This window comes from Microcaecilia unicolor, chromosome 2, assembly GCF_901765095.1.
Source record: "Microcaecilia unicolor chromosome 2, aMicUni1.1, whole genome shotgun sequence".
In the NCBI taxonomy this organism is placed as follows: domain Eukaryota; kingdom Metazoa; phylum Chordata; class Amphibia; order Gymnophiona; family Siphonopidae; genus Microcaecilia; species Microcaecilia unicolor.
In genome coordinates this window covers 320,014,734-320,035,114 of record NC_044032.1, presented here as the reverse complement: position 1 = coordinate 320,035,114, position 20,381 = coordinate 320,014,734, and the positions used below count along the sequence as shown (strand labels likewise).

Here is a 20,381-nt window from a genome sequence, read left to right as displayed (position 1 = left end):
TGGTTAAAAAGTGAGGTGAAGGAAGCTATTAGAGCTAAAAGAAAATCCTTCAGAAAATGGAAGAAGGAACCGACTGAAAATAATAAGAAATAGCATAAGGAATGCCAAGTCAAATGCAAAGCACTGATAAGGAAGGCAAAGAGGGACTTTGAAAAAAAGATTGCGTTGGAGGCCAAAACACATAGTAAAAAATTTTTTTAGGTATATTAAAAGCAAGAAGAAGCTTGCAAAAGAATCGGTTGGACCGCTAGATGACCGAGGGGTAAAAGGGGCAATCAGAGAAGACAAAGCCATAGCAGAGAGATTAAATTAATTCTTTGTTTCGGTCTTCACTGAGGAAGATTTGGGAGAGATACCAGTGCCAGAAATGGTGTTCAAAGCTGACGAGTTGGAAAAACTGAATGAAATCTCTATAAACCTGGAGGATGTAATGGGGCAATTTGACAAATTGAAGAGTAGCAAATCTCCTGGACTGGATGGTATTCATCCCAGAGTACTGATGGAATTGAAAAATGAACTTGCGGAACTATTGTTAGTAATATGTAATTTATCTTTAAAATCGAGCGTGGTACTGGAAGATTGGAGGGTGACCAATGCAACGCCAATTTTTAAAAAAGGTTCCAGAGGAGATTGGGGAAATTATAGACCGGTGAGCCTGACGTCGGTGCTGGGAAATATGGAAAAGACTATTATAAAGAACAAAATTACAGGGCATATTCAAAAGCATGGATTAATGAGACAAAGCCAACATGGATTTAGTGAAGGGAAATCTTGCCTCACCGATCTATTATATTTCTTTGAAGGGGTGAACAAACATGTAGATAAAGGTGAGCTGGTTGATATTGTGAATCTAGATTTTCAAAAGGCTTTTGACAAAGTACCTCATGAAAGACTCCAGAGGAAATTGGAGAGTCATGGGATAGGAGGTAGTGTCCTATTGTGGATTAAAAACTGGTTAAAAGAGTAGGGTTAAATGGTGAGTATTCTCAATGGAGAAGGGTAAATAGTGGGGTTCCCCAGAGGTCTGTGCTGGGATCGCTGCTTTTTAACATATTTATAAATGATCTAGAGATGGGAGTAACTAGTGAGGTAATTAAATTTGCTGACGACACAAAGTTATTCAAAGTTGTTAAATCCCAGTATGGCAATACTTATGTACTTACGTCCCATCTGCTCAAAGGGACAATCAGGTAACAATGTTTTATCTAAATAAAAGAAGCATGGTTTCTCTGACTCTGTGCCAGGAAGCTCATCAAATCCGGACATATCTTCTACCAATTCAAGCTTTTCTACAGGCCTCTTACATTCTAGGCCTCTCAAACCAGCTAACAAATAATCTCAGCAGAGTGCTCACCTGAACGAGTGGTCTCCCTCACCTTGAATAGCTCACTCCATCTTCAGCAGTTGGGGGACTCCGTCAATCAAACTTTTTGCTACAGAACACAACTCCAAATGCAAAACATTTTGCTCCAGAATTCCATCCCAACATAGTCTCCAGAAAGACACTTTTACATTTCCATGGACAGAAGGCTTCTATTACACTTACCCTCCAACCCCCTTACTTCCAAGGGTAATCAGAAAATCCTTTAAAATGCAACAAATATCATTCTCAAAGCTCCCAGATGGCCACATCAACCATGATACCTTTGGCTTCTCAAACTTTCAATTGACCACCTTATACCACTGTCATTTACTGTCTCTACAGAACAGGAGATTGCTTCAACCTCTTGTTCAACCTCCAGTAACTGCAAGAGACTCAAGGGGGCACACCATCATTAAAGACCTTGACAGTTCAAGATGCTCTCACAGTAGCTACCAAACAATCAACACAAAAATTCTATTTTTCTACAAATGGAAGAGATTTACAGCTTGGTGCAAAGACAATGATTTCGATCCTTTTTCCTGTTCAATACAGACATGTCTTCAATATTTGTTACACCTCTCCAGCTCGGGGCTTAAACCCTCATCTATTCAAGTTCATTTAGCAGCCATTTCTTCAAAGCATACAGAGGCTTAGCAATCATCTTTTTCATCACATCCATTGGTTAAGTGCCTTTTTAAAGGTTTACTCCATTAGAATCCTCCTGTCAACTCTCCATCTACTTGGAACCTCAATTACCCATGGCCTCCCACTCTTGATACGCTGGGTCCAAGGGTCCAGGCCAAACTTGGGGGCAAATCGTAGAAACATGTGTTTGAAATATGTACGCTCAGGAAAGAATCTATCTCTAATCCCAGTCCAAACTGTTAAGGGCCATTGGAGCAGAGTTGGACTATCTTTAGTAATTTCTATCAGGTTTTGTTTTGGAACCCAAGGGATAGCTCTCAGTGGGGTTGGTGCCACCCATCCCTGTTCCAGCTGAACCCAGGGTTTTTTTGTATCCTGCATCCATACTGCTAATAATCTTAGGTGTGCTGCTTGGTAATAGGTGTGAAAAGAGGGGACCCCCATGCCTCCCCTTTCTTTTGGTTGACACATCACTTCTGCTCTCACTCGGGGAGGTTTTAGTTTTCCAGATAAAGGAAAACACTTTCCTTTGTAGGCCTTTAAGAAAGGAATCTGGTAGAGAGATTGGTAATGCCATGAAAAGATATAATATTTTTGAAAGGATGATCATTTTTACAGCACTTATATGTCCCAACCATGACATCGTCAACCCCCCCCCCCCCCCCCCCCCCCCCCCCCCATCTCTCTAGTTCCGAGAATAGATCTTGCACTTTATTTGGGAAATTGCTTTGGAATAGGTCTTCTATTCTGCGTGGAATATTAACTCCCAGATAACGAATATATTTGGTTGCCCATCTATATGGAAACTGAAATTTTAGCTGGTTAAGCTGTTCCTCAGGCATATTTATATCCAATGCCTCTGATTTGCCAAAGTTAATTTTGAAGCCAGATACCGCACCATATGGTAAAATTATGTATCATACCTGATAATTTTCTTTCCATTAATCATAGCTGATCAATCCATAGACTGGTGGGTTGTGTCCATCTACCAGCAGGTGGAGATAGAGAGCAATGCTTTTGCCTCCCTATATGTGGTCATGTGCTGCCGGAAACTCCTCAGTATGTCGATATCAAAGCTCCATCCACAGGACTCAGCACTTAGAGAATTACACCCACAAAGGGACACTCTGCCCAGCTCACCACCGCCGAAACGGGGGAGGGGAATTAACCCAGCTCATCCCCACACAAGTGGGGGAGGGGAATCCGTCCAGCTCATCCCTGCGGAGCGGGGGAGGGACACCACCCCGCCGATGCGGGGGGATCGGGCTTATCCTGCAACCGCGGGAGGAGCTGACTGACCCTAACACTGCTGAAGCGGGAGGGGTACAAAGCTGCCCTACAGCCGCACGAAGCGGGAGGGAGCGCCGGCAGAATTTAGGTCTCAATCCAGCCCCGTAAAATGGAGGGGAGAGGAATGCAGCAGCTCACTGTAACACAAAGTCGTCTCAACTCTTGAAGAATCCAATTGAAAAAACTTGAACACGAAGTCCTCCTGAACAGGAACTGAAGACTAAACTTGAACCTGAAATGCAACCAGAATATAAACAGTACAGATATCTGGGAGGGGCTATGGATTGATCAGCTATGATTAATGGAAAGAAAATTATCAGGTATGATACATAATTTTACCTTCCATATCATCATGCTGATCAATCCATAGACTGGTGGGATGTACCGAAGCAGTACTCACCCAGGGCGGGACATTGAAATCCCTGACCGCAACACTGAAGCTCCAAACTGGGCCTCCGCCCGAGCAGCCACAGTCAAGCGGTAATGCCTGGAGAAGGTATGGGCCGATGCCCAAGTTGCCACCTTGCAAATCTCTTCCAAGGAGACGGACCCGGCCTCTGCCATCGAGGCCGCCTGAGGCCAACACTGAAGAGATTGGAGCAGTGAAGGGAGAAAGTGAGCCTGCTTCACACCACGCTGCAAAGGTACGCCAAACCCTGGCGTAAGCAGTAGAAGTAGAGCGCTTCCTCGCTCTCAGCATAGTGGCGATGACCTTGTCTGAGAAGCCCTTCTTCCTCAGACGCTGCCGCTCAATAGCCAGGCCGTAAGACCAAAGGGGGAGGGATCCTCCATCACCACGGGACCCTGATGCAACAGACCCTGCTCCACTGGCAGTCGCAGAGGGTCGTCCACTGAGAGCCTGATCAAGTCCGCATACCAGGGATGTCTGGGCCAGTCTGGACCCACCAGGATTATCCGGCCCGGATGCTTTGCCACCCAGTCTAGCACCCTGCCCAGCATGGGCCAGGGCGGGAACACATAGAGAAGCTCCTGTGTCGGCCTCTGTTGGAGAAGAGCATCTACTCCCAGAGATCGAGGGTCCCGTCCTCTGCTGAAAAAGCGCGGCACTTGGCAATTGGCCGATGACGCCATCAGATCTAGGCTCGGCTGGCCCCACCGCTTCGTGATGTCCAAGAACGCCTGAGCCGATAACTGCCACTCTCCGGGCTCCAAGGTATGGCGACTGAGAAAGTCCGCCTTGACATTCATGACTCCGGCAATGTGGGCCGCTGACAGCTGTTCCAGGTTCGCTTCCGCCCACTGGCATAGATTCATGGCCTCCTTGGCTAGAGGGGCGCTCTTGGTACCTCCCTGGCGGTTGACATAGGCAACAGCCGTGGCATTGTCCGACAGGACCCGTACTGGCTTCAATGCCAGTACTGGGAGGAACTCCAAAAGCGCCAACCGAATGGCTCTGAGTTCCAGGAGGTTGATAGACCACTTTGCCTCTGCAGGAGACCAGAGCCCCTGCGCTGTCCTTCCTAAGCAGTGGGCTCCCCAGCCCGTCAAAGAGGCGTCCGTCGTGACGACAATCCACTACGGGGTCACAAGAGGCATTCCTGCAGACAACTTGTCTGTCTTCAGCCACCAGCTCAGCGCCTTGCGCACTGCTGGGTCCAAGGGAAGGCGCACAGCATAATCCTCCGACACTGGAGTCCAGCGCTGCAGCAGAGAGTGTTGTACTGGTCTCATATGAGCCCTGGCCCATGGCACTACTTCCATCGTGGCCGTCATAGAGCCCAACAGCTGCACATAGTCCCAACCCGAAGAGGAGAGGCTACTAGGAACTGGTCCACCTGAGCCTGAACCTTGACAATCCGATTGTCTGGCAGGAACACTCTGCCCACTTGGGTGTCGAATCGAACTCCCAGATACTCCAGGGACTGAGTCGGGCGCAGCTGGCTTTTCTCCCAGTTGATGATCCACCCCAGGGAGCTCAAAAGAGCAATCACCCGGTCCACAGCTTTGCCGCACTCTGCATAAGAGGGGGCTCGGATCAACCAGTCGTCCAGATAAGGATGGACTTGTACTCCTTCCTTTCGCAGGAAGGCCGCGATGACCACCATTACTTTGGAGAAGGTCCGCGGAGCAGTAGCCAACCCGAACGGGAGGGCTCTGAACTGGAAGTGTCGGCCCAGGACTGCAAAACGCAGAAAGCGTTGATGAGGAGGCCAGATGGGAATATGCAAATACGCTTCCTTGATGTCCAAGGATGCCAGGAACTCCCCTGCCTTCACTGCCGCTATAACAGAGCGGAGAGTCTCCATGCGAAAGTGCCAAACTTTCAAGGCCCGATTGACCCCTTTGAGGTCGAGGATAGGCCGTACAGAACCTCCTTTCTTTGGTACCACAAAGTAAATGGAGTAACGTCCCTTGCCAAGCTGATTTTCTGGCACCAGAACGACCGCACCCATGCGGATCAGATTGTCCAAAGTCTGCTGCACTGCCACAGCTTTGACCGGAGACTTGCAGGGAGAGAGTACAAACCCGTCTCTTAAGGGTCGGCAGAACTCTAGCTTGTAGCCGTCTCTGATGACTTCCAGCACCCAAGCGTCTGAAGTTACCCTGGTCCACTCGCCCAGAAACTAGGACAGGCGTCCTCCAATCTGCACTGGGCCATGGACCAGGGCCCCGTCATTGGGTACGAGACCCTGGGGGAGGACCGGAGGGTGCACCTCCGGGACGGCGGTCTCTGCGAAAGGAATGCTGCTTGGGGGAGAAGTTCCTTTTGAAGGAAGAGGGGGCAGAGGAGCCCGACTTGCCCGGGCGGTACCGACGGGCTTCCTGAAACCGTCCTCTGGAGTTACCGGGGCGAGCACTGGCCCGAGCCCTGACCTCTGGTAACCTCTTGCCCTTAGACGTGCCGAGATCGGTCACAATTTTGTCCAGCTCGACCCCAAAGAGCAGCTTGCCTTTAAAAGGCAACTTAGCCAGGCGGGACTTAGAGGTGTGGTCAGCAGACCAATGCTTCAGCCAAAGCCACCGCCGCGCAGAGACTGTCTGAGCAATACCTTTAGCCGAGGCTCTCAAGACATCATACAGCAAGTCTGCCAAATAAGCCAAACCCGATTCCAGGGCCGGCCAATCAGCCCTCAACGAAGGATCCGAGGGGGAAGTCCGCTGCACAATCGTCAGGCACGCCCTGGCCACATAGGAGCCGCAAACTGAGGCCTGCAAACTTAAAGCAGCCGCCTCGAAGGACGACCTTAAGGCCGTCTCCAATCTTCTGTCTTGGGCGTCCTTTAGGGCCGTGCCACCTTCCACCGGCAACGCCGTTTTCTTAGTCACCGCAGTGATTAAAGAATCCACGGTAGGCCAAAGAAAGGCCTCCCGTTCACTTTCAGGCAAAGGATAGAGGCGGGACATAGCCCTAGCCACTTTGAGGCTCGCTTCCGGGACATCCCATTGAGCCGAAATCAAGGTGTGCATGGCATCATGCACGTGAAAGGTTCCAGGCGGGCGCTTCGTCCCCAGCATAATGGCGGAGCCAACAGGGGCTGAGGGAGAGACGTCCTCCGGAGAGGAAATCTTCAAAATGCTCATGGCCTGCACTAACAGGTTGGGCAAGTCCTCTGAGCGAAAAAATCCGCGCTGCAGAGGGTCATCCGCTCCATCCGAGCGGGAATCCGTCTCCTCCAAGGAATCCCCAAAGGACCGTTGGGAGAACCCAGATACGCTGCCCTCATCTAGATCAGAGGAGACAGATTCCTCTAAGGCCTGGAAATCCACCCGAGGGCGTTTACTTCCGGGGACCTCAACCCCTTTATCGGACAAGGGAGCCGGGGCAGCGTTTTGCATAAGGAAGGCCTGATGCAGCAGCAAAATGAACTCGGGGGAGAAACCCCCCAGACTGTGCACTTCAGCAGCCTGGGCCACAGCCCTAGACGCACCCTCAACCGGCGCTCGCAAGAGCGGGGGAGAAACATGCTGCGCATCCAAAATGGCGTCCGGCGCGACACTCCGCGAGGGAGCCGCGCGGGAAGAACGGCGCTTAACTTTGGCCGCTTTTTTGCCGTCGCCCAAATCAAGGGCGGCCATAGAATTAACGTCTCCCACCTCAAGGGCAGCCCAAGAAGAAGCCGTCCGAGCAGAGTGGCCGGCCAAGATGGCGGAGGCGAGCAGCGGGGGATGGGCGTTTATGGCGGGAAAAACCGCCGCACCGGAGGAAGAACCGGGATACTGACCAGCCTCCAAACTGACACCCAACAAGGGCGAATCAGACTTTAAGACCCCCACATCCCCGCTAGAAGCGCACACGCGGTCCGGGGAGTGATTCTTTGCGCCCTCGCCCTCCGACGCCATAGGCCACGTGGAGACCGATTGGGGAACCCCCTGCCCGCTACAAAAAGGTAAAAATGACCTGCTTCTCGCTCCGAGCTGTAACGAACTGGTGTCCCAGTGAGTAGCTGCAATAAACGTTGAAATAAACGCCCTTAAGGACGTCCCAAAATTTTTTTTTTTTTTTTTAACGGAGCCAGCGGGAGGGGGGGAGAAAAGGAGGGACCTGGCACCACCAGGTTTGCACTTGCTCAAGAAAAGCCCTCAACCCCAGGTACTCAACAAAACCTAAAAATTAGGCTTGGAGACCTAGCCAGAGCTGCTGCTGTGTGTGACCACCACCTGCTGAGATAGAGAACATACTGGGGAGTTTCCGGCAGCACATGACCACATATAGGGAGGCAAAAGCTTTGCTCTCTATCTCCACCTGCTGGTAGATGGACACAACCCACCAGTCTATGGATTGATCAGCATGATGATATGGAAGCTCGTATTATTTCTTCCAATTTAGGGAAGGCTTTCAAAGGGTCTTTAAGTGTTAATAAGATATCATCTGCGAATAGGAGAATTTTCGTCTCCCATCCCCCCCCATCTGGGGCGTCTAATCTCGGGTGCTGCTCTGATCTTCACTGCCAGGGGCTCCATCACCAGTGCAAATAGCAGCGGGGACAGAGCACACCCCTGCCTAGTACCTCTATGTAGTAAGAATGCTTTAGACAGTGACCCATTAACCTGCACTGAGGCCTCTGGGTTTTGTAAATTAGACTCAGCCACTCCGTATATTTACCTCTGATGCCCACCTTCTCTAGCACTGCGAAATGGCCAGCTGACTCGATCGAATGCTTTCTCAGCGTCCAGAGATAATATACACAATGGGAATTTGGCTAACTGGATTATTTGTAATGCTCTCCTTATTAGTCCTTATATTGTCAAAAGTCTGGCAATCTTTCACAAAGCCAGCTTGGTCCTCATGAACTAGTGTATGTAAGTGATCTTGTAGCCTAGTGGCTACTATTTTCGTAAATATTTTATAATCAACACCCAATAATGAAATGGGCCGGTATGAACTGCAGAGTTGTGGATCTTTTCCCTGTTTGGGTATAACTGTTATAGTTGCAGAGTTCCACGTCGGTGGAAGCCCTGTTCTTGCCTCTAGGGAGTTGAAAATAGAATAGAAGTGGTGCTAGCAATTTTCCAAAGATTTTAAAGAATGTATTTGTATATCCGTCTGGGCCAGGAGCTTTATTAGAGGCTAAGCTTTTAATGGATTGTTCTATCTCTTCTAGCTCTAGGACTCGACAATGCCTGTTCAGCTGCCCTAGATAATTTAGGAAGCTCCATGTCTTCTAAATATGATATTATTTCCTCCTGACCAGGAACTGACTCTGGAGTATATAATTGTGCATAGTATTTCCTGAAAGCTGCTTCAATATATTGAGGGTCAGAGTGTAGTTCCCCCTTATCATCTCGTATTCCCCCTATCCCATTTCTCGCCATCTGTTGTTTTAGCTTATATGCCAGCAACTTACTGGTCTTATTATCAAACTCGAAGTTGGCCTGATTCACTTTTTCCAGCTTTTCTGAGAGGTCTGCCAATTCAAGCTCTTGTATTTTAGCCCGCAGTTCCTGGGATTGAAACTGCAGGTCTGAGTCTGTTAGATTGCCTTTCTGGTGCTGCTTTTGTTCAATTTCTGCTAATTGCTTGCGCAGCTCTTTTTCTTCAGCACACCGTACCCTCGTGACCTCTCACCACTGCCTTAAGACCCTCCCATAGAGTGATCGGGGAGACTTCTCCATTATCATTGAAATGGATATACTCTTAATGTGCTGCTCCATGCTAATTAAATTGGCTGGGTCGGCTAACAATGCGTCATCTAGTCTCCACTGGCGGGCCCTCCCATTAGTGTATGGACCTCGTATCTGTAATATTACCGGAGAGTGGTCTGACCAGACGCGGGGGAGTATCTGGTGGGATTTTACCCAGCCCAGGAATGTAGGGTCTCCCAACCAGAGATCTATTCTAGAAGATGTACTGAAGAATAATATGTGTAACTGCGTGTGGTGGGATTGTCTCTCCGCTAAAGATCTATCAACTGCCAGCGGTTTATAAAGTCATTCAACTTGCGCCTATCTGGTCTCGAATAACATGTAGTAGCTGTTGAGTTATCTAACTGTGGATGTATAGTAAGGTTAAAATCCCCTCCTATTAGCAGGGAGCCTTCAATGTTTCTGGCAAGTAATTGATCTATTTCCAGAAAAAAATCTCCCTGGTTAGTGTTTGGTCCATAAATGTTCAAAACTGTATAGGTTTTCCCCGCCAATGCTATAATTATGAGTAGGTATCTACCTTTTTTGTCCCTTATAACTTTCTTAGTGTCCCAGGACTTGGAGCCATTGAGTGCTATTAAAACGCCCTTATTTTTAGTGTTATCCATATTGGACGCAAAGTATACAGTGGGGTAGCCTCTCATATTTTGGTTGTAGGTGGGTTTCTTGTATTAATGCAATATCTATGCGGAGCCTAAGTAGCTCCCGAAACAGCAGCTGCCTCTTTCTGGGAATGTTAAGCCCTCTCACATTCAAAGTTAACCAGTTTATATCTGTCATCCTAAGCTAGTATATGTGCCCTGTAGCTCCTTACTCGTTGATATCTTCTTTTCCCAGATCTTACTTTGGGTCCCCCACCTGTTTTGTTTGTGTTTAATATAATGTCTTCTCACCCCTTGCCCATCCCTTACCCCTATCTTTCTTCCCTCTCCCTTCCCCCCTCCCTCCCCTTCTACATGTGTCACCCCTTGTGTAACCATTGAGTGCCTAATCGATGTGGAAACTCAAAAGAATAAAACCTTTCTTCCCAAGAAACATCTTCCGCACCCTAGTACAGTCATTAGTAATAAGCCATTTGGACTACTGCAACGCTCTGTACGCAGGCTGTAAAGAACAGACCATCAAAAAACTCCAAACAGCCCAGAATACCGCAGCCAGACTCATTTTTGGAACACCTAAATACGAAAGTGCAAAACCCCTAAGAGAGAAACTGCATTGGCTCCCTCTCAAGGAACGAATTGAGTTCAAGATCTGCATGACTGTACACAAAATCATTCACGCAGATGCCCCACTCTATATGTTAAACCTAGTGGACTTACCACCCAGAAATGCCAAAAGATCGGCCCACAAATTCCTCAGTCTGAACTTCCCCAGCTGCAAAGGAATGAAATACAAACAGGCTTATACTACTACCTTTGCGTACAAAAGCACACAGTCTTGGAACGCACTGCCCATGGCCCTAAAAGCCACGACCAATCTAACCAGCTTTCGCAAAGCTTTGAAGACACATCTCTTCAACAAAGCCTACAAAAGTCACCCTCAATGAAAGAAAACATTCCTTAAACCACCCAAGTACATCAAAAAACACCTCTCACACGGCCTCACCTAACACCTCTCCATCTAAACCCACTCTCACCTCCGCTTATGATCGACTGTTTTTTAAATCATGTAACGACGTGATCATATCTATACTCTTTAAGCCACATTGAGCCTGCAAAAAGGTGGGAAAATGTGGGGTACAAATACAATAAATAAATAAATAATAGTGGAGGAAGGAACGTGTGTCCCACTTATAACTCACCCCACGGAAACATCTGGTTTCCAACGCTTCTAAACAACTCTTCAAACATGAAAAACCATGTCCATAAATTAACTTCTTGCCAGACTTCTATCTCTTAGTGAGCTCTTGCTCTGATTGTCACACTTAACAGTTCTCATGTGATCCGAGCTCCTGATTGCTGCCTTTGGAGCCTGCGTGGGTCCTTTCCCACTCTTTGCCATTTTGGTGGAAGTGCTCGTGATACACTTTTCTTCCCTGGTCCGGCTTCCACTTGCTCTTGTCCTAGGTCGGTTTCAGGGCATATCTCTCTTGCTTCTGCCAGAGATCTCACTTGATACATTTTCCCTTCTTTATAAAAAGCCAGGGCAAAAGGGTGTCACCAGCAGTATTGGATTTTGAGCTCTCTCAAGTGTCTTGTAAAAGTTCTTAGCTCTTCTCTCCGCTTTAAAGTCGCTGCAGCCAAGTCCTGGTAGAATTGTATATGAGTCCCATGTGAAGCCTGGGTTTTGGTGCGCTGCTCTCAGAATCCGTTCTTTGAATTTAAAGCTACTAAAGCAAGCTATTATGTCCTTAGCTTTATTGTTTTATGCTGGGCCCAGCGCTCTATGTGCCCTTTCTATGTGGACAGTCTCATTTGGTATGTTGTCTCCATTTGTTGATAGTAGTTCACTGACCAGTTGTTGTATCACTTGCTCGCTACCTTGGTATGTTGGGGTCTCTGGAAGACCTCGAAATCGCAGGTTATTGCGACGGCCTCGATTCTCCAAGTCCTCTATCTTATCGAGGAGGCTTTGGTGATCATCATGCATATCTTCGACTTGGTGTTACAGTATTTCCAAAGTCTCACTGTGCTCTTCCACATGCGTTTCCATCTCTTCCAATTTATTTCCCAGCTCGCGAATTTCTCCTCGTAAATCCGAACCTAAGGTTGCTACTTCGGTTCGGAGTGCCTTGAGATCTGAGCTTATCTGCTGTAACCACGTTTGTAGGCGTGTGGTAAGTTCCTCTTCGGATCCTCCTAGCAATTGTGGTGCCGCCTGAGGTTCCGTCTCTGCCGTTTCTTTGGCCTTATGAACCTCCGCCATCTTGTTTTCGCTCTGCGGTGCTCCTCCGAGGAAGGCAAAGCGAGAGAAATCTATGGACGCTGTCTTTCCACTTTTCGCCGTTGTAGTTCGCTTCGAACCTGTTAACATCTGCTCGCTATTCTTGCTTGTTTTATCACGCTGGATTTGATTTTATTGCATTTCTGTGGGGAAGCAGGAGCTCGTTCAGTGAGCGACCATGCTGTTTGGTGACGTCACTTCCTCTCCGTCCCTGCTTTTTTTCGATTATGGGTCAAAGGTGTCCAAGTCTTAGGCATGCCTAAGTCCCGCCTTCACCATGCCTACGATACGCCCCCTTGAGATTTGGATGTCCTTGCGACGGACTTCAGCTAGAGACATCCAAAATCGGATTTCAATTATACCGATTTGGACGTCTCTGGGAGATGGACGTCCATGTTCCGATTTATGTCGAAAGAGGGACGTCCATCTCTTTCGAAAATTAGCCTGTATGTAATTCTCTGTCCTGAGAGGACTTACAATCTAAGTTTGTACCTGAGACAATGGAGGGTTAAGTGACTTCTCCAAGATCACAAGGTGCAGCAGAAGGATTTGAAAATGGCTTTGTTGGTTGTCAGTCTGGTGCTTTAACCACTAGGCTACTCCTTCACTGCCTCAGGTACTGACTGCTTTCTTCAACCTGTGCAGGCACTTCTGGTAGATTGAAAACTCATGATACGTGGTGTGAGATCAGCATATCAGGGGCGTAGCTACGGGTGGGCCTGGGTGGGCCCAGGCCCACCCAATTTCAGCTCTCGCCCGCCCACCCACTTTTGTTCCAGGCCCGCGCCAGCCCCAGCTCCCATTGCCGGCCACTGCTGCTTTTCCTGTTGAGCAGCAGGGCCGCCGCTACAAAAAGAAGACGCGCTCAGCTGACTGAGCTGAGCGCCAACGCTAACGACAAGAAAAAATGTTTTAAAAAAAAAGTGCGGCACCGCAGGCAGCCTCGAAGCATTGGCTGCTGGCTCTGCAGGCTCCTCCCATCTCTTACGTCACTGCCCCTGGAGCGAAGCAAAGAAAAAGGAGAGAAAAATGACAAATGGCCAGGAAACCCTGGCAGAAGAGTTAAGCGAAAACGAAGGAAAGCAGAATCTAGAGACTGGGAGCAACACAGTGAGAAAAAGTAAATGGTCATACAACAAAAGTAAAGAAAATAATTTTATTTTTAATTTAGGATAAAGTAATATGGTGTTAATAAAGTTTCAGAGACCAATACTTCCTTCCTTAGGTCAGGAGAGGATACCGTAACAGCATTATACTGACCTGAGTCAGGAGGTTTTGGCCTCTGAAAGCTCACTGAAAAGGATTAGGCTATTAAATAAATTGTCTGAAATCGGATGCACTGAAAAGCAGCACTTTACCCTGTGTGACAAATGCATCTGAGTGTGACTAAATTTTGCTGGGGGGGGGGGGGTAGAGAGAAAATTTTGCGCCCACCCACTTTGGGTTCAGACCCACCCAAAATTGGCAGTCTGGCTACGCCACTGCAGCATACAGGAAGTTTTGAACTTGCTCATAGTGCTAGCACAGTTTGAAGATGGGGTCAGATGTTCCAGAAAAGATTAGTGGGGACTGCAGTCAGTAGTGAAGGCAGCAACAAAGTGCTCCAGAATTGCTCTCTCCTTCCTGTCCAGGTGGCTAATATGCTTTTCTCTTTAGCTCCAGATTTGCGGTACTCCCGCACCTGCACTGATACTCCATTGTTCCCCACTTGCCTTTGAGCTATGGTTTTGTCAGGCAAGTGGCTTGCCTATCTCCCACTGCCTGCTGCTTATGCCTCTGTAGGAGTATTTTTTGGAGGGGCATTCGCTGCTACCCACGGTGACTGAAAGGTGCTTGTAACATTTATTTTCAGCACAGTAAGATATTGCAGAAAGCAAAAATCACGTTAGGAAAGTATTAAATTATGTTGCACATTTTAGAAGTTAAATTACAGCCCAATGAAACTAATATTTTAAAGGCACTGTATACTCACATGAAGACCTGCTTCCTTGAGTTCTAGGTATTCTCTTTCCAACATTAAGTAAGCTCTGGAGTGCATAATATTTCAGCTTCTCAACTCAATGAAGCCAAAATGAAGGCTATTTAAGAAAATCTGGAAGAATTTCAACAGTAACATTATTATTATTATTATTAGCATTTGAATAGCGCTACCAGGCGCATGCAGCGCTGAACACCTGACATAGAAAGACAGTCCCTGCTCAATAGAGCTTACAGTCTAAAAATAATACAGACAGACAAGACAATAAGGAGAGGGAAGTACTGGGTGAGAGGGAACAAGGCGGAGGCAAATGAGGAGCCAAAAGCAGCAGTGAAAAGGTGGGTTTTCAGCATAGATTTGAAAACAGAGATGGAGCTAGACGTACAGGCTCAGGAAGTTTATTCCAGGCATAAGGAGCCGCGAAAGAAAAGGAACAAAGCCTTGAGTTAGCAGTGGAGGAGAAGGGGGATGACAAGAGAGATTTGTCCAGCGAGCGGAGGTCACGGGGAGGAATGTAGGGAGAGAGGAGAGTGGAGAGGTAATGGGGGGGGGGGGGGGGGCAGCAGAATGGATGCATTTAAAGGTAAGTAATAGAAGTTTGAACTGTATACGGAAGCGGACAGGGAGCCAGTGAAGTGACTTGAGGAGTGGGCTAGTGTGGGTTTTGGCGGAAAATAAGCCGTGCTGCAGAATTTTGGACAGACTGGAGAGGAATGAGATGACTGAGCGGAAGCAGTGGTGTAGGAAGGGGGGGCGGTGGGGCAGTCCGCCCCGGGTGCACGCCGCTGGGGGGGGGGTGTCGGCTCGCTGGTTCCCTGCTCTTTCTGCCCCGGAACAGGTTACTTCCTGTTCCGGGGCTGAGAAAGCAGGGAAGCAGCAGAGCCGACGCAGCTCCCAGTGACGTGCACTGGGGGCGGATCGACCATCCCGCCTGCCCTCCGCTGCAAAGTAAGGGTGCGTTTCGGGGGGGGGGTGCATTTTGGGGGTGGGGTGCGCCTTGCCCTGCACCTGGGGGGGGGGGGTATGCAGCGGCGACCCGCCCCGGGTGTCAGGCACCCTCGCTACAGCACTGAGCGGAAGACCAGTAATACTTAACATGGCCCGTCTAATGAACAACTATAATAAATTACATGGCTAAGAAATACAAACATCAGAGGCAAGTTCCAGGCCATGACCAGAAATAACAAATATTCTCCGGAAAATCAGCCATGGCCCTGTCCGTAGATTGTTTTGGAACACAAAAATAGTGTCCCTGTTACCAGAGAGATCATGTTCTAATTTCCAAATCTGGAAGTTTTCAGGAGCTTAAAGGTCACATGAAAATATTGTTAATAGCCCATGCTTTAAGGATATATAGCGAACCTTAAACAAAGTATGCATGCAAAATCAGTTTAAAGTACATTAATCTACAAATTAACATATGTAAACTTAAACTGTATGCATTAAAAAGTTCAATGTATGTAAACAAACCTTATAAAGAAGTTCAAAATAAACTGAAAAAAGTTGGAAATTGTGAAAAAAAATCCAAAAATGACCCCCCAAATTTTCCATACTCATTCTTAAAAATGTGTGCAGCAACATTTTTGAATAATTGTCTTTATGGATCTCCTTCCTTCCAAAAATTCTTCCCAACATATCCTCTCAACTCTGTGCATTTTTGGTTTAAATGGTTAAATATTTTCATATCAATAGTTAAATCGGTGGTTTCCCAAACCTGGTCCTGGAGCAACCCCAACCAGTTAGGTTTTCAGGATATCCAAATTAATATTCATGAGAGAGATTTGCATGAATTGCTTCCACCTCATGAAAATCTATCTCATGGATATTATTTGTGGATATCGTGATGCAACACAGCAAAGGGAATGCACCAATGGGGCCAGCCTAAAGCAGCCTGCTGTGACCACTGCTAAAAATCCTAAGGGCATCTCAGCGTTTAGCACCAGCTGATATTTGAGCTAAAAACTAGCACACCTTAGTAAAAGACCTCCTTAGTGTGAGAGTGAGATAGCAGTTAAAAGAGTGCAATACAATCCTGAGCGAGACTTGGCATATCTATTATAATGTTTGCATTGTCTATTTTTCACAGGCCAGGTTGCAGCTATTTAAGTTCTTGACTTAAATGTTTGTTTGGTATGGTAGATTTGATATATATGCGTTGAGTGTGGGGGGTTTTTCTAGAGACTGTGTTATTTCACATGGAGGGCATTTTTGATATGATGTCTAAGTCCAATTGTAGACATTTTGCTGAAAATGTCTAAAATTCTCATCCTGAACATAGCAATTTTTGAACTGGAAAAACATCTGGTTTTGTCCAGGATTTTCCAGACATTTCTTTAGATACCATTAAAAACAACTCCTAGAGAAAAACGCAAAAAAAAAAAAAAAAACAAGCCATAGGGATGGCTGAGTGACACCATTCCTAGTAAACTGGCCGTACAGACATCCCAGCAGATCAGAGGGGCAGCAGTGCAGTGGACCACATATAGGGACCCAAGTACAAATCCCACCTTAACACCCTTATTTTATATTGTGAGCCCTCCTAGAACACCTACAAATCTACTATAATTAACCGTACACTACTACAAAAGCCCTCAGGTCTGCAGGTGTTTCCTACCTATATCTCACAATTTCCAGCACAAGTATACTAGATAGAGTGGACCTGGGTCCCTTTCTCTACAGTCCACTGCACTGACCACTAGCCTATTCCTGGGACCAGCTTGTTGCTCTAATAAGAATGGCCATAGTCTCTGAAGTTATCACAGAGCCTGGTATACTGTCACTGTCACATCTTTTAGGGTGGGAGAGGGTCAGTGACCACTGGGGAAATAAGGGGGCGGGGTCATGTCTTAATTCCTCCAGTGGTTAGTTGGTCAGATAGGGCACCATTGTGTAAGTTAGCTATGATTGAAACAGGTCTAGATAAAAACATCCAATTTTTGCCTTAAATGTTTTTATCTTGTTCCATTATCCTTGGAAAATGTCCACACATGCTCTCTTGCAATTTAGATGAACTGCAGAGAAAACTGTCCCAAATCTGAGGTTCAAAAATCATGACATGGACATTTTTCACTGCCGCTTTATGCCACTTTTGTGACGTTTTTCTCTTTTGAAAATGAGCTCCAGAGTGTCTGGTAGTGGAGAGAGTTGGTGTTGCTGTTGTTGAAATGACATATAAATTTAAATATTTCTTTTTTGTATGGAGGTTGATTTTCAAAAGGATTTCTAGAATTAACTTTATAATCAATAATATACTTTTTTTTTAACTGTGGGACTGACGAATGAATAATTTTTGGCGAAACACTTCAATACATGGTCAAACATTCTCTGCATAAAAAGATGGGTAACAGAGGCATTCTGGGGATGTGGCTTAACTTTACCCCAATAGCACAGATATTCAGTTTATTTGTTTAAATTTGGTCCACATAAATAGTTGGCCTAACTTATCCATTTAAATTTAGAAATGCATATTTTGTGGTCCTATAGCACAACTAAAAATCTACATAATGATAAATGAATATTGTTTGATCTCATTGAATTTATTTACTTACAATATTTTCACTGATATTATAACCATCCTTGAAGCCACACAGCTTTATATAACCACATATAATAATCATTTGCTGGTTGATATTCAAAGTGATTTAGCTAGCCAGAAACGGCTACTGACTGGTTAATGGGTCTTTTACTAAAGTGCACTAGCATTTTTAGCTCGTGCTAAAAATCAGCTGACGCTAAATTCTGAGATGCTCATAGGAATATAATGGGCATCTCAGTGCTTAGCGCTAGCTGATGTTTAGCGTAGCTAAAAACGCTAGCGCACCTTAGTAAAACACCCCCTAAATCATTTGTTCAAAGCTATCTGGTCGTTTTCAGCAGCATTACAGGTTACCTTCGCTGAAAACGACCAGTTAGCACTTAAGTGAAAACTGACTATGTTGGGGGGCATTCGGCGGGCGGGAGTCAGCACTTGGCCGCTTAATTCTGTTATTCAGAATGTAACCGGCCAGGTTTAAGGCATAAATGTGACCACGAATCACAGTCCTATCCTTTATGCCCTACACCATAGCCGGTTACGTTCTGAATATTGACAGGTTATGAGCTAGCTGGCTCAACCTCCCCCCCCCTCGATCTTCAGTGCTAAAGCCTGGACAGGGCCCCGGTATTGAATATCCGGAAATAATGCTGCCAGCAGTCAGAAAACACTCATTGCCACCAGCTGAATATTGACCCCTTAGACTTTTAAAATTTATACTGTACATACACAGATTAGGTTGTAGGTTGTCTTGAAATTGGCTTTTCAGATTCATCCAGTTGTAAAATAGCTTCTATAAAAAATAAGAAATAGCTGTTTAGTTTATACTATATAGTTACTGTAAGCAAAATATTGTTTAAAATACAATGAAAATAATCCTAACATTCAAACAGAATAAACCCTAACAACTGGAAGAGCCAGACTAGGGCCTCAGCAGAGAGTACTGTGTGCTCCTGACCTGGGTTAAGCTGCCATGCCAAAACTCTTCTGGAGATGCTGCAGAGGGAGGGAGAAGACTATATTATAGCTCAACAGGACACCTATCTAGTAGTTAGACTTGGTGTGCAAAGGTTCTGGAAAGAATGGCAGTCTGAGACTCCTAGTCACTTTGAAGGATCAGTAAGAGCCCGGAGAGGACTAAGAATGGGAAAGACCCTGGTCGCTTGTTAGTAAAGGCCAGTTTTCATTGAGCAGGAAGCCCCAAAGTGCAGAAAGGAACACCTGGTCCAAACACCCTGTTCTCTCTTCATAAAATAAAACTCAACTATAATGTCAAACACTGTGACTCTGTACGAGTCCAGCAAGGATTGTTACAGATTCTCCTCAGAGGTTAAACTTTGAGCAAGACATACTAAGATTTTTTTTCTCGTAAACACAAAATGGTTAAAGTCATTTCAATACATCTGGTCTAAAGCCAGCAGCACAATGTCCTGATGCTGTTCTAAACTATATTTAGATTACAAATGAAAATAGACTTCTGCAGGTTTACCTCCTTGCTTATGATTTCGTACTTTTGTGACTCACGCTGAACTAGTCTGCAGCCCCAAACAAAGTGTTGCCGGGGAGACCAGGGAGCCCAATAGGCCTGCTTGTTTTATGGAGCCTGTAGCTGAATGAGGCAATTACAGTCCTTCTTTCATTTAACCAGGGTAGTAGGAAGCAGCATTAGATGCTATAGGGCAAACCAGAGGCAGGTCCAGAGAGGCGTGGCTGCCTTAACTGCATCTTCTGAAGATTAGTTTATATTGAAATGAAATGTATTACGTTGGTCCAATAAAAAGGTATCTCCTTATATATTTTTAAAATGTATTAATCTTTTATTTCTATTCTAAACTGAAAATATCTTAGCTGTGCTGTGGACACAGTAGCAAAATACTGCTCTGTAAGAACTAATCTCCTCATGGCGTCTGAATATAATCTGACAGCACAGGCACCCCCATGGGAAAGAGGCACAGTCAGTGAACTGGAGTTGCTGACGCTAGCTGCTTCCCCCTTCCCCAGTGCAGACTCGTATCTGGCACAGGAGAACAGCAACAAAAGAAATAAAAACAGGCAATCTTTGTCAAAATAAAAAAAAAGCCATTTTTCAGTCTTTGTGTTTGCAGTTTGATTTATGTTGGCTGTCTCTATTTGTTCCTTTTTTTTTTGTGGTCTTCTCTGACTTCTAATCTCTCCTTTTCATTCAAATTTGTACAACTTTATTGGCATGACTGTTTGAACATAAGTAATACATAAGCAAGACAACTTTTAGACTAACTTCTGAGCTTGCACACCTGCGAGACCATGCTCATAGCTTAGTTATTTGTAATTTATTTATTTGCTTCATCCCATTTTGTTGCAAACACCACACTATTGCAACAGTATAATACATATTCTAAAGACAAGGGAAGAGTCATTTTAAAATCAGAACTGAAGCAAGTGGTAACTAGAACAAATTTGAAGAACACACAGACATAATCCAAGACAGCATATAACAAAAAACAGGTTACACCAGACACAGGAAACAAGAAGACATGTAAGAGCAGGGCTGGTGATAACATGCCTAAAACATGACTTTATGGCTAGACCCTGTCTGGATTTCTCCT

The 20,381-nt window shown here is 46.0% G+C and overlaps 1 long non-coding RNA gene across 1 annotated transcript; it reads right to left on the bottom strand.

Annotated features, from left to right (window-relative positions):
* Positions 1–14,264: 14,264 nt before the first annotated feature.
* Positions 14,265–19,418, bottom strand: LOC115462440. Its single transcript, XR_003940849.1, has 3 exons — positions 19,286–19,418; positions 18,526–18,589; positions 14,265–14,378 (listed from the first exon to the last, which is right to left on the bottom strand). It is a non-coding gene; the product is annotated as an uncharacterized LOC115462440 (long non-coding RNA).
* Positions 19,419–20,381: the final 963 nt, after the last annotated feature.